This window comes from Chiloscyllium punctatum, chromosome 49 (genome assembly GCF_047496795.1).
Source record: "Chiloscyllium punctatum isolate Juve2018m chromosome 49, sChiPun1.3, whole genome shotgun sequence".
Taxonomy (NCBI): Eukaryota; Metazoa; Chordata; class Chondrichthyes; order Orectolobiformes; family Hemiscylliidae; genus Chiloscyllium; species Chiloscyllium punctatum.
Window position 1 is genome coordinate 31,771,428 of NC_092787.1, and position 14,988 is coordinate 31,786,415.

The window sequence follows — 14,988 nt, forward strand, 5'->3', positions numbered from 1 at the left end:
CTTGAAAGTGGAGTCGCAGGTTGATAGGATAGTGAAGAAGGCGTTTGGTATGCTTTCCTTGATTGTTCAGAGCATTAAATACAGGAGTTGGGAGGTCATGTTGCGGCTGTACAGGACATTGGTTAGGCCACTGTTGGAATATTGCGTGCAATTCTGGTCTCCTCCATATCGGAAAGATGTTGTGAAACTTGAAAGGGTTCAGAAAAGATTTACAAGGATGTTGCCAGGGTTGGAGGCTTTAAACTATAAGGGAGAGGTTGAATAGGCTAGGGCAGTTTTCCCTGGAGCGTCAGAGGCTGAGGGGTGATCTTATGGAGGTTTATAAAATCCTGAGGAGCATGGATAGGGTAAATAGACAAGGTCTTTTCCCTGGGGTAGGTGAGTCCAGAACTAGAGGACATAGGTTTTAGGGTGAGAGGGGAAAGATTTAAAAGAGACCTAAGGGGCAACTTTTCATGCAGACAGTGGTATGTGTATGGAATGAACTGCCAGAGGAAGTGGTGGAGGCTAGTACAATTGCAACATTTAAGAGGCATTTGGATGGGTATATGAATAGGAAGGGTTGGAGGGATATGGGCCGGGTGCTGGCAGGTGGGACTCGATTGGATTGGGATATCTGGTCGGCATGGATGAGTTGGACCGAAGGGTCTGTTTCTGTACTGTATACCTCTATGACTAGGAGGCATATTTTTAAAGTGAGAGGAGAAAGATTTAAAAAAGACATAAGGGGTAATTTATTACACAGAGAGAAGTTTGTGTGCAGAATTAACTTACAGAAGAAGTGGTGGATCTGGGTTCAGTTACAATATTTAAAAGTCATTTAGATAAGAAATGTTTGGAGGGATATGGGCCAAGTGCGGGCCGGTGGGGCTAGTTTAGGTTGGGATTTTGGGTGGCATCGAACTGCTTGGACCAAATGATGTGTTTCCATATTGTATGACTCTATGACTCAATGGACTCTATGACTCTAAACCCTTCCTATTCATACACCCATCTGGATGCCATTTAAATGTTATAAATTTATCCACCTTCTCTGACAGCTCATTCCATACATGCACCACCTTCCACTTAAAAAAGAATCCCTTGGGTCCTTTTTAAATCTTTTTCCTCTAGTTTGGAATTCCCCTACCTTGAGACAAAGATCTTGGCTATGCACTCTATCCATTGTCCCTCATGATTCTATAAGCCTTAATAAGGTCACCTCTCAGCCTCCAACGCTTCAGGGAAAACAACTCCAACTTATTCAGCCTCTCCCTATATCTCAAACCGTCCAACCCCAGCAACATCCTTGTAATTCTCTTCTCCACCCTTTCAAGTTTCACAATATCATTGCTGTTGTAGGGAGACCAGAATTGAACACAATATTCCAAACACTAAACAAAGTATGCCTAACAATATTCTGTACAGCTGCATTATGACTTCCCAATTCCAATAATCAATGCACTGACCAGTAAAGGCAATTGCATAAAACACCTTCTTCACTATTCTGTCTACCTACAGTTCCATTTTCAAGGAAATATGAAATTGCACCCCAAGTTCTTTTGTTCACCAACACTCCCCAGAACCCAACCATTAAATGTAAAAGTCCTGGTCTGATCTTCCTTTCCAAAATGCAACACCTCACACTTACTTACCTTCAACTTCATCCGCCACTTCTCGGCACATTGTCCCATCTGATCAAGGTCCCGTTGTACTCTGCTTCTTTGCTGCCATTACACTACCAATTTTGGTGTCATCTGCTAACTTACTAATTATGCCTCCTAAATTCATATCCAAATCATTTATATGAATTACAAAAAGCATGGACCCAGCACTAATTGTTGTTACACATTGCTGGTCACAGCCTCCAGTCCAAAAAACAATCCTCCATCACCATCCTGTCTGCTACCTTCAAGCCAATTTTGTATTCAAATAGCTAACTCCCTGGACCTAACCTTGCTAACCAGTCTACTGTGTGGAACTTTGTCAAATACCTCATTGAAGTCCATATAGACAACTCTGCCTTTATTGAACTTCTTTGTCACTTCTTCAAAAAAATTCAATTGAGTTAGTGAGACATGATTTCTCACACAAAAAGCCATCTTGACTATCCCTAATCAGTCCTTGCCTTTCCAACTACATTTAAAGTCTGTCCCTCAGAACCCCCGCAACAACTTACCCACCATTGATGTCAGGTTCACTGGTTTATAGTTCCCTGGTTTTTGCTTACCACATTAGCCAACTTCCAGTCTTCCAACACCTCACGTGTGGCTATTGATGATACAGATATCTCAGCAAGGGGCCCAACAATCACTTCCCTAGCTTCCCACAAAGCTCTATGAAATACCTAATCAGGTCCTGAGGATTTATCCACCTTTATGCATTCTAAGGCACCCAGCTCCTCCTCCTTTTATTATGGACACTTTTCAAGATATCACTGTATATTTCTCAAAGTTCTCTTGCTTCCATATCCTTCTCACAGTAAAATCTGACACAAAATACTCATTTGGTATCTCACCCATCTCCTTCAGTCAACCTGGTAAAGCTACAAAACAGGTCTTCTTGTATGGCAAACAGTTGAAGCAGCATACAGAATGGGCTCAGTGGATCCACAGCCAACAGATCAAATTGAAGCTCTGCAGTCCTGCCACGTCTAGTTGTGAATGATAGTGGCCAATCAAACAATAAGGTGTGTACCATTTGATGTAGTCTACTTAGACATCAGCAAGACTTGATAAGATTCTGCATGGGAGACTGATAGTGAAGGTAAGAGCCCATGAGACCCAAGGAACTTTGACAAATTGGTTCCAGAATTGGCTGAGTGGCAAGAAAGAGCGGGTGATGATTGAGGGTGACAAGAAGCCTGTGTCCAGTGAGGTTCTGCAGGGATGAAAGTTGGGCCACTTGCTGTTTGTGGTATCTTAAATAATTTAGACTTGAATGTAGGAGGGTTGGTCATCAATTTGTGGATGATATGAAAATCAATGGGGTGGTAAGTAGTGAGCCTTCAATTACAGGGGGATATAGATGGGCTGGTCAGATGGACTGATCAGTGGCGAAGGGAATTCAGTCTTGATAGATGTGATTTAATGCACTTGAGCAATACAGCGAGGCAAGGAAGTACATGATGAATGGTAGAACCTGGGAAGTTATGAGGAACAGAAGGACCTTGTTGACGTTGGTCCTTTCGGGTAGCACGGCACGTAAGTAAAATGGTTAAGAAAGCTTTTTTCTCATTTATTTTAGATTAGATTCCCGACAGTGCGGAAACTGGCCCTTCGGCCCAACCAGTCCACACTGACCCTCTGAAGAGTAACCCACCCAGACCCATCTCCCTCACATCCAAGTAAGTGGGAGGTATTCACCAAGTGGGGAGTACTCCTGACTTGTGCCTTGTATATGCTGGACAGGCTTTGGGGAATCAGGAGGTGAGTTACTACCCACAGTATTGCTAGCCTCTGACCTGCTCTTGGAGCCTCTGTATGTATGTTTTGAGCTTCTGGTCAATGGTGACCCCAAGATGTTGATAGTGGGAGATGTAGTGATCATTGATGGTAATACAATTGAATGCCAAGAGACAGTGGTTAGATCATCTTTTATTTGAGATGGTTGTTGCTTGGCATTTGTGTGGCATGAATGTTACTTGTCAATTATCAGCCCAAACCTGGATATTGTCCAGATATTTGTGTATTTGAACATGGACTGCTTCAGTATCTGAGGAGTTGTGAATGGTATTGAACATCCCCACTTCTGACCTTATGATGGAGGGAAGGTCATTGTTGAAGCAGCTGAAGATGGCTGAGCCTGGGATACTACCCTAAGGAACTTCTGCAGAGATGTCCTGAGTTTAGCATATGGTTTACTTGCCTTCATTAGTCAAGGTATAGAGTTTAAGAACAAGGAGGTTATGTTGGAACTGTATAAAATGTTGATTAGGCCACACCTAGAGTATCGTGTAAAGTCTGGAACCCACGTGATAGGAGGGATGTGATTACACTGGAGAGGATGCAGAGGTGATTTAACAGGATGTTGCCTCAGCTTTTTAGTTTTTAGAGAGTTTTAGTTATGAAAAGACATTCAATAGATTGAAACAAAAACACAAGATTGCTGGAAAACTCAACAGGTCTGGCAGCATCTGTGGAGAGAAAGTAGAGTTAACGTTTCAGTTCCAGTGACCCTTTTTCAGACTCTTCTCGTTGTCAGGGGTTGGTTTCCTCGGAACAGAAAAGACTGAGGGGGACGATTAAGGTGTATAAAATTATGAGGGGCATAGATAACATAGACAAGAAGGAACATTTCCCTTTGCTGGGGGATCAATGATCAGAGGACGTAGATTTAAAATAAGGAGCAGGAGGTTTAGACAAGGTGGTAGGGTATTGGGGATAGAATATAGAAACATACAGCACAGAACAGGCCCTTAGGCCCACAATGTTGTGCCGTGACTTAATCCTAATGTTAATTATATAGTAACTTAACCTATGCACCCCTCAACTCACTGCTATCTGTGTGTATGTCCAGCAGTCTCTTAAATGTCCCCAATGACTTCGCTTCCACCACCTCAGCTGGCAACACATTCCATGCATTCACAACTCTCTGCGTAAAGAACCTACTTCTGATGTCTCCTTTATACCTTTCTCCTAATATCTTCAAACTATGACTTCTTGTACCAGTCAATCCTGCCCTGGGGAAAATCCTCTGGCTATCGACTGTAAGTATTCCTCTCATTATTTTGTACACCTCGATCAGGTCTCCTTTCTTCCTCCTCTCCAGAGAGAAAAGTCCGAGCTAATTCAGCCTTTCTTCATAAAGCAAGCCCTCCAGTCCAGGCAGCATCCTGGTAAACCTTCTTTATACCCTCTCCAAAGCCTCTGTATCTTTCCTGTAGTAGGGCGATGAGAACTGGACACAATATTCCAAGTGTGGTCTCACCAGGGACTTGTAGAGCTGCAGCAAAACCTTGCGGCTCTTAAACTCGATACCCCTGTTAATGAAAGCCAAAATACCATATGCTTTTTTAACAACCCTATCCACTTGGGTGGCAACTTTGAGGGATCTATGTACTTGCACACCCAGATCCCTCTGTTTCTCCACACTGCCAAGAATCCTGTCTTTAATCCTACGTTCAGCATTCGAGATCGACCTTCCAAAATGCATCATTTCGCATTTATCCAGGTTGAACTCCATCTGCCATTTCTCAGCCCAGCTCTGCATCCTGTCTATATCATGCTGCAGCCTGCAGGAACCCTCAGTACTATCGATGACACTTCCAACCTTTGTGTCATCTGCAAATTTACTAACCCACCCCTCAACTTCCTCATCTAAGTCATTTATAAAAACTACAAAGAGCAGAGGCACAAGAACAGAGCCCTGCGGGACCCCACCTAACACTGTCCTCCAGGCAGAATACTTTCCATGTACAACCACTCTCTGCCTTCTGTCAGCCAGCCAATTCTGAATCCAGATAGCCAAATCTCCCTGTATCCCATACTTCCTGACTTTATGAATGAGCCTACCATGGGGAACCCTATCAAATGCCTTGATGAAATCCATATACACCACATCCACTGCTCGACCGTCGTCAACTTGTTTTGACACCTCTTCAAAGAACTCAATAAGATTTGTGAGGCATGACCTGCCCCTCACAAAGCCATGTTGACTGCCTTTAATCTCACTATGCTTTGCCAAATCGTCATAAATCCTGTCCCTCAGAATTCTTTCCACAACTTTGCTGACCACAGACGTGAGACTGGCTGGTCTGTAATTGCCAGGGATTTCCCTATTACCTTCTTTAAAAGTGGAATAACATTTGCCTTCTTCCAATCTTCCAGTATGACTCCCGTGGAAAGTGTGGAGACAAATATCCTCGCCAATGGCTTAACAACCTCCTTTCTCGCTTCCCGGAGGAGCCTATGATAAATCTGGTCTGGCCCTGAGGACTTATCAATCTTAATGTTTTCCAAAATTTCTAGCATATCATCTTCATCAATCTTGATCTGGTCAAGACTGTACCCAGCTCCTCTAAGTTTTCATTGACAACAAGTTCCCTTTCCTTTGTGAAAACTGAAGCAAAATCTCACTTAGGGCTTCCCCTGTCTGCTCAGATGCCACGCACAAGTTCCCTCCGCTATCCCTAATCGGCCCTACCTTCTCCCTGAACATTCTCTTATTTCTCACGTGTGAGTAAAATGCCTTTGGGTTCTCCCTAATCCTTCTTGCCAAGCCTTTTTTGTGCCCCCTCCTGACTCCCCTCAGTCCATTTCTGAGCTTCTTTCTAGCAAGCCTGTAACTCTCTAGAGCTGTGATAGATCTTTGCTTCCTCCACCTTATGTAAGCTGTCTTCTTCCTTTTGACATGAAGTTCCTCTGTTCTCGTCATCCAAGGTTCCTTAATCTTACCCCTTCTTACCTGTCTCAGAGGAACAAATTTGTGCATCACCTGCAACAACTGCCCCTTAAATAATCTCCACATGTGTGGAACGATTGCTCCCAGTCTGTACTTCCCAATTCCTGTCTGACAGCGTCATCATTTTCTGTTCCCCAATTAAATATCTTCCCTCGGTAACTGCACCTTTCACTCTCCAAGGCTATGCTAAATGTGAGGCAGTTGTGATCACTTTCACCAAACTGCTCTCCCACCGCAAGATCTGACACATGTTCTGGCTCGTTGCCAAGCACCAAATCCAAAATGGCCTCTCCCCTCATTGGCCTGTCTACATACTGAGTAAGAAAACCCTCCTGAACACACCTGACAAAAACGGCTCCATCCAAACCATCTGCACTTAGGAGGTTCCAGTCGATATTGGGAAAGTTGAAATCACCCATAACAACAATCCTGCTACTTCTGCATTTTTCAGAATCTGCCCGCCTATGAGATCTTCAATCTCTCTACTGCTATTAGGTGGTCTGTAGAAAACCCCTGTTGCGGTAGCTGTTCCCTTGCTGTTCCTAACTTCCACCCATACTGACTCAGTAGACAAACTTTCCTCAACAACCTTCGTTTCTGTAGCTGTGATGCAATCTCTGATTAGCAATGCTACACCCCATCCTCTTTTTCCACCCTCCCTGTTCTTTTTAAACATTCTAAACCCTGGACCATCAAGTAACCATCCCTGTCCCTGTGAAACCCACGACTCCGTTATGGCCACAACATCGTAGCCCCAAGTACTGATCCATGCTGTACGTTCGTCACTCTTATTCTGGACACTCCTTGCATTAAAGCAGACACACTTTAACCGATCCCTTTGTTTCATCGCGTGAGAAACCTTCCTGATAGATTCAATATATCCTGTCACTGTCCTGTCTGCAACTGACCCCCTCTCAGACATGTGGCTCCGATTCCCACCTCCCTACCAAACTAGCTAAAACCCACCCGAATCGCACGAGCAAATCTCCCACCCAGGACATTTGTACCCCTCCAGTTCAGGTGCAACCCGTCCTTCATGTACAGGTCCCACCTTCCTCAGAAGGTACCCAATGGTCTAGGTATCTGAAGCCCTGCCTCCTGCACCAGCCTCGCAGTCACGTGTTAAGCTGCATTCACTGACTGTTCCTCACCTCACTATCTCGTGGTACCAGTAGCAAACCTGTGATCACTACTCTACTCGTCCTGCTCTTCAGCTTCCAACCTAACTCTCTGTAGTCACTTTTCAGATCCTCTAAGCCTTTCCTGGCAATATCATTATGTACCACGATTTCTGGCTGCTCACCCTCCCCCTTCAGAATCTTGTAAACCCGATCGGCAACATCCCGGACCCTCGCACCAGGGAGGCAACATACCTTCCGGGAGTCCCGTTCCTGACCACAAAATCTCCTGTCAATCTGTCTAACTATTGAGTCCCCTACTGCTAGCACTTTTCTATTTAGCCCCCTTCCCTTCTGAGCCACAGTGCCAGGCTCAGTGCCAGAGACCTGACAACTATGGCTTTCCCCTGATAGGCTGTCCCCACCAGCAGTATCCAAAATGGTATACTTATTGCTGAGGGGAACAGCCACAGGGGATCCTGCTCTGACCGTTGGTTCCCTTTCCTCCCCCTGACAGTAACCCAGTTGTCCTTATCCTGTGTCTGGGGAGTAACCACCTCCCTGTACATCCTCTTAATTTCCCCCTCAGTCTCCCTGATGATCTGTAGTTCATCCAGCTCCAGTTCCAGTTCCCTAACGCATTTTTCGTGGAGTTGGAGTTGGGTGCACTTCCTGCAGATGTAGTCGATAGAGACATGTGAAGTGTGCTGACATCCATATCCCGCTACTCTGAAAGTCCGCACAGAACTAAACAAAGAAAAAAAAAGAGAAACCTGAAACTTAACTAGTTTATAGACTCTTAGTAAGGTTAGAGGAGTTGGGTGGGAGGGAGGCCGTATGGTGTAGGGTCTTGGGCTTAGATCTCACCCACTTAAAATCTCTCCAGAAGTCCTTCGCTCCTCCCTCGCACCTCTTGGCAAATGGAGGCCCCAACGCCTGAGCTAAGGTTTTTAAATGTGGAACTCATTGCCTGTAAGCCTGTCAGAGTTATAGACGCAGAAACCTTTGTACATTTAAGAAATATTTAATTGTGCAATTGCGATGCCAAGGCATACGAGTCTGTGGACCAAGTGCTGGAAAATGGGTTTAGAATACTTTGGTGCTTGTTTTTGACTGATGCAGACTTAATGAGCTAAAGAGCCTTTTCCTCTACTGTATACCTCTATGGCTGTAATAAACAGGAAGTGGACGCTCCAGAATCCTTAACGACGTGAGTGCCCAGACAAATGATCAATATTGATCTTCTTTTGAGGATCCAAACATCAGAGATATTAGTATTCAGTTGCTTTATTTAACCCAGCATGCTATCGAGAAATGGCTGAAGACACAGTTGCAACACTGGTATCTACTCGACTTTGTGCAAAATTGCCCAGGAATGTCCTGTCCACAAAATGCAGGGTAAATCAAATCGGGCAAATTACGGCTCTATCAGTATTTTCTCGATCGTCCGCAAAATGATGGTGGCATCATCGATAGCGCTATCAAACCTGCAACAGCAAACTTGCTCACTATTGCTCAGTTTGGCTTCTATAAAAACCATGTCTTCTTACTTTTCTATACTTTTAACCAAGGACTGATATGGGAAAAGTGCTGTTTTAAAAATCAAGGATTGCTGAAGAATTACTGATATTTTTTAAAAGCAAGTAACCTGACACTCATTGTAAGCACTGTTTACACAGTTGTTTGATCAAGCAGTACTTGAAGTGTAGTATGTATGGGTATGTGTGTGTAAGGGGGAAATTATAAGGAGATTAGAGTTTTATTTAGTAGAGTTAAATGCTAATGCTTCATAATCGTTTACCTGTAGTAATAGTTTAATTGCTTGTAATAATGAGTAGTTTTTGTTAAGTATAGAAACTATGAGGAGAAAGTGAGGACTGCAGATGCTGGAGATCAGAGCTGAAAATGTGTTGCTGGAAAAGCGCAGCAGGTCAGGCAGCATCCAAGGAGCAGGAAAATCGACGTTTCGGGCATGAGCCCTTCTTCAGGATTCCTGAAGAAGGGCTCATGCCCGAAACGTCGATTCTCCTGCTCCTTGGATGCTGCCTGACCTGCTGCGCTTTTCCAGCGTCACATTTTCAGCTAAGCATAGAAACTAGGCTGCCAATCTGGTTCTGAAAATTATGTAAATTAGGGAATTTTGCATATTGTAAGAAGGTGACTCTGGAAATAGTTTGATGATTCTGGAAATAATGGGGTTTGATTTCCAGTGCCCAATCAGCTGTTAACAGTACCAAGACCACTTGGTTCTTAACCTCATTATAACAGCAATGCAAATATGGACAGAAGAGCAGAACTCTGAGATGAGGTGAAAGTGACTGATATCAAGGCAGCATTTAACCAAGAATTACATCAAGTACCTCTAGAAAAAACTAAAGTCATTTCTAGCACAAAGGAAGATGATTGTTAGTGTTGAAGGTCATCTTCTCAGCCCCCGGATATTTTTGTAGGAGTTCTCAGGATAACATCCTAGTCACAACCATCTGAAGCTGCTTTATCAATGATCTTCCCTCCGTCATAAGAATAGAATAGAAGTAGAAATATTCGCTGATGATTGCACAATGTTCAGCTCCATTTTCAACTCCTCATATTATGAAGCAGTTCTTATCCATATGTATCAAAACTTGGCCAATATCCAGGCTTGAGTTGATAAGGGACAGGTAACATTCGCACAATACAAGTGCCTGGCAACTCCCTAAACTAAATCTGTCATTTACTAGTCAGAAGAGTGATGGAATACTTCACATTTGCCTGGGTGAGTTCAGCTTCAACAACACTATAGAAACTTGACACCATCCAGGACAAAACAGCCCACTTGAATGGCACTATATCTACAAACCTCCACTCCCTTCACCACTGATGCTCAGGAGCAATACTGTGTACCAAGTACAAGATGCAATGCAGAAATTCATCAAGGCTCCCGAGATAGCACCATTTAGAAAGACAGTGGCAGCAAATACATGGTATCCCCACCATTGGCAAGCTCCCCTCCAAACCACTCACCATCTTGACCGAGTGACCTTCAATGTCACTCGGTCAAAATCCTAGAATTCCCTCCCTAATAGTATTATCGGTGTACTTAGATCAAATGGACTGATGCTCATTCCCAACTTCTCAAGGACAACTAGGAAATAAATGCTGACCAAGCAAGTGATATCCATATTCCATGAATGGATAAAAAAAATTTTAAAATCGTGTGTGCTGCTATTGCCACTTTAATCCCATGAGCTTCAATTTTTCTAACAAGAGGTAATTTATCAATCACCTTTAAAAGTACATATCCACAACTTTAATCCACCACCTATAATCCCTCTCCACTATTATGTTAATTTCCTTACTTATGGATTGCAATAACTTCTCCATAACAGATGGTAGGCTATCTGGTTTGTAATTTCCTGGTGTCTGTCACGTTTTTAAAATACGAGAATTACATTTATAATTTTCCAATCTGAAGAGACAGTTCCTGCACCAAGAGGGTTGGAGGATTTTGGCTGAAGCACCTTCAATTTCCTGACCTAATTCTTTTAAAACCCAGGGGTGGAAACCATCAGATCCTGTGGATTAAGTCTTTGGTTTCATTTTTTTTTATCATACTGTTTTCTTGCTTTCTTTAACTTTACAGAATTCCAGTTCATTATTAATTTTCCTGAAATGCCAGGTATCCTATTTCTCTCTTGTGAGGACTAATTATTCAACAAATCTGCCATTTTATTATTTTTGTTAAAATATATCTAGTGTAACTGCAGCCAGTTTTGGGCACTGCATCAATATATTTGCTTGTACTGGTACAACACAGATTCACTGAAATGATTACAGGTCTTAAACAGTTAAGTTATGAATACAAGTTACCTGGACTAAGCTTTTATTTCCTTGTGTTTAAAAGATTAAGGAGTGATTTAATTAATGTATTTAAGATGGTTAAAGAATTTTGTTTAAAATTATTGCCCTATTAGTCCAATAATAGGGCAATAATTGGACTAAATTCTTGCTAGGACAGCATTATTGTCCATCCCTAGTTGTTTTTAAGAATGTGGTGTTGAGCTGCCTTCTTGAACTGCTGCAGTTCATTTGCTGTGGGTAATCCCATAACGCTGTTAGGGAGGGATTTCCATGATTTTGATTCAGTGGCACTGGAGGAACAAATATATATTTCCAAATCAGGATACTGAGTGGTTTAGAAGGGATCTTGAAAGGGTGACATTGCTATGTAACTTCTGTCCTTGTTCTTCCAGATGGTACAGGTCTTCAATTTAGAAGGATTGTCACTGTTGTTTGAATACCCTTGGAATTCTGCTGTTTTGCCCACATTTGAACTAAGACTTGTAATGAGGTCAAGAGCTGAGTGACCCTGTTGAATCCTAACTGAACATCTGTCAGCAGATTATTGTTAAGCAAGTGCTGCTTGCTAGCACTGTTGATAATACTTTCCATCATTTTACTGATGATCAAGAGAGGACTAATAGGGCAATAATTGGCTGAGTTGAATTTGACCAATTTTTTGTGTACTGTACATACCTGGGCAGTTTGCCACATTATCAGGTAGGTGCCAGTGTATTAGCTATACTGGAATGGTTTGTCGAGGGGTGTAGTAAGTTCTCAAGCACACGTTTTCAGTACTATTACTGGAATGCTGTCAGGGCATACAGATGTTTCAGTATACAGTGCTTCCAGATGTTTCTTGATATCATGGGGAGTTAATCAGATTGGTTGAAGACAGCTATCTGTAATGCTGGAGACCTGTGGAGGAAGCCAGATGGAATATCCACATGGCACTTCTGGCTGAAGATTGCTGCAAATGCTTCAGTCCTGTGTTTTGCTGTACTGGGCTCCCACATCATTGAGGATAGGGATATTTGTGGACCATCCACTTCCAGTGAGTTGTTTAATTCAATACTGGATGTGGCAGTACAGTAGAGCTTAGATCTGATCCACTGTTTGTGGAATTGCTTAGTTCTGTCTATCACTTGCTGCTTATTCTGTTCAGCATGTAACTGGTCCTGTTTTGTGGCTTCTCCAGGTTGAAATTCCATTTTTAGGCATCCTATGGGCTGCTTCTGGAATCCCCTCCTGTATTCTTTATCGAAGAACATTAGTCCCCTGACTTGATCAACCATACGGCATCAACATCGACTTCACAAGTTTCCTCTCCCCTCCCCTACCTCATACTAGATCCAACCCTCCAACTTGGCCCCTCTCTCTCTTGAATGGTCCTACCTGTCCATCTTCCTTCCCACCTACCTGGTCCACCCTCCCCTCCGACCTATCACCATCACCCCCACCTGTATCTACCTATCACCTTCCCAGCTAACTTCCCCCACAGCCCCACCCCTGCCTATTTATCTCTCAGCCCTCTTGGGCACACCCCTCCCCCACCCCACACGACATTTCTGACAAAGAGCTTATGCTCGAAACGTCGACTCTTCTGCTCCTTGGATGCTGCCAGACCTGCTGTGCTTTTCCAGCACCACACTTTTTAACTCTGATTTCCAGCATCTGCAATCTTCACGTCCTCCCCTCACTTGATGGTAATGGTTGAGTGGGGGGATATGTCAGGTCATCAGGTTACAGATTGCAATTGAATACAGTTGTGCCACTGCTGATGATTCACAGTGCCTCAAAGATGCCCAGTCTTGAGTTGTCAGATTTGTTTGAAATTTATCCAATTTAGCACAATGATAGTGCCACACAACATGAAGGCAGGACTTGGTCTCCTCAAGGACTTTGCAATGGTGACTCTTATCAATACTGTCATGGACAGATGCAGCTGGCAGACTGGGGTGGATCAGGTCAAGATTTCTGTTTTAGGTTCCCTCATTACATAACTCAGACCCAGTCAACCAGTTGAATAGTGGTGCTGCCTAGTCACTCGTGGTCCCCCACCCAGATATATTCTGTGCCCTTTCACCACCAGTGCATCATCCAAATAGTATTCAATTGGCAGGAGGACAGATTCTTTAACCAAGGGGCAAGCAGTGTGTGATGATCAGCAGGAGGCTTCCTTGCTCATATAGTTAGCATCGAAACAGGCCCTTTGGACTAACCAGTCCATGCTGAACATAATCCAAACTAAACTAATCCCACCTGCTTGGTCCTGGCCCACACCCCTCCAAATTTTTCCTATTAACGTACTCATCTAAGTATCTTTTAAACACTGTATCTGTGCCCACATCCATCACTTCCTCAAGAAATTCATTCCACATGTGAACCACCCTCTATATTAAAAAAAATGCCTCCTATCTTTTTAAAATTTCTCTTCCTAAAAATATATTCCTTGAAGTCCCCCATCCTAAGGAAAAGGCACCTACCATTATCCTATCTATACCTCTAATGATTTGATAAACTTCTGTAAGGTCACCTTTCAACCTCTTATGCTCTAATGAAATAAGTTCCAGATTATCTAGCCTTTCTTTCTAACTCAAACCTTCCAAACCCAACAACATCCTTGTAAATCTCTTCTGAACCCTCTCTCACTTAATAATATCCTTCCTATAACAGGGTGACTAGGATATAGTACTCCAGAAGAGGCCTCACCAGTGTCCTGTACAACCTCAACATGACTTCCCAACTCCTATACTCAAAGGACCAAGCAACGAAGTAAATGTGCTAAACACCTTTTCAACAATCCTGTCCACATGTGACACAAATTTCAAAGAAGGTACCTGCTTAACTGGATGCCACGAGACTTTGTTGGCTCCAGATGCCACGTTGAGAATTCCTATGGCAACTCCAACCCAACTGTATATGATTGTGCTACTACCTCTGTTGTGTCTATCCTGCTTGTGGGACAGGATATACCCAGAGATGGTGATGACGGTGACTAGGATATTATATATAAGGTATAACGTCATGAAGATGACAATTTCAGGCTGTTGCTTGGTAAGTCTGTGAGACAGCTCTCCCAATTGTCATGCTAACCTCTAGTTATTGGGAAAGAAGACTTTGCAGGGCTGTTCCTTCAGCTTCACTGAGTCAAAAACCTGGAACTTCATCCTTAACAGCATAGTAGGTATATTTACTCAAAATGGACTGCATCAGTTCAAGAGGGCAGCTCACAAACACCTTCCCAAGAGCAACTCAATGGGCAATTAATTCTGGTCCTGCCAGCAATACTCATCCCATGAATAAATAAAAGTAATCTGCAGTGCATCTTATAGATGGTACACACTTGGTTGTGGATAAAATGAATGTTTGTGAATGTGGTGCTAATCAAGTGGGCTCCTTTGTCCTGGATGTTGTCAAGTTTCATGAGTGTTGTTAGCCTTGTGGGGAACATTCTATCACATTCCCTTTAGATGAGGGACAGGCTTTGCAGAATCACGAGGTGCTGAAGGGTTCATAGCCTCTTACCTGGTATTGTAGCCTCTGTATTCATATAACTAGTTTAGTTCAGTTTCGGATCAATGGTAATCCCAAGGATGTTGATATGGTACATGAAAAGAAGTATTACATAAAAAGAAGTATTACTTTTGCTGGGGACACTCAGATCAAG

At 43.1% G+C, this 14,988-nt stretch overlaps 1 protein-coding gene across 1 annotated transcript in view; it reads left to right on the top strand.

The window, feature by feature from the left end:
* Nucleotides 1–14,061, top strand: part of mymk (myomaker, myoblast fusion factor) — a 63,334-nt gene extending 49,273 nt beyond the window's left edge. The window contains exon 7 of the transcript XR_011956138.1: nucleotides 13,995–14,061. The gene's annotated coding sequence lies outside the window, so the exon portion shown is untranslated. The remainder of the gene's footprint in view (nucleotides 1–13,994) is intronic.
* Nucleotides 14,062–14,988: the final 927 nt, after the last annotated feature.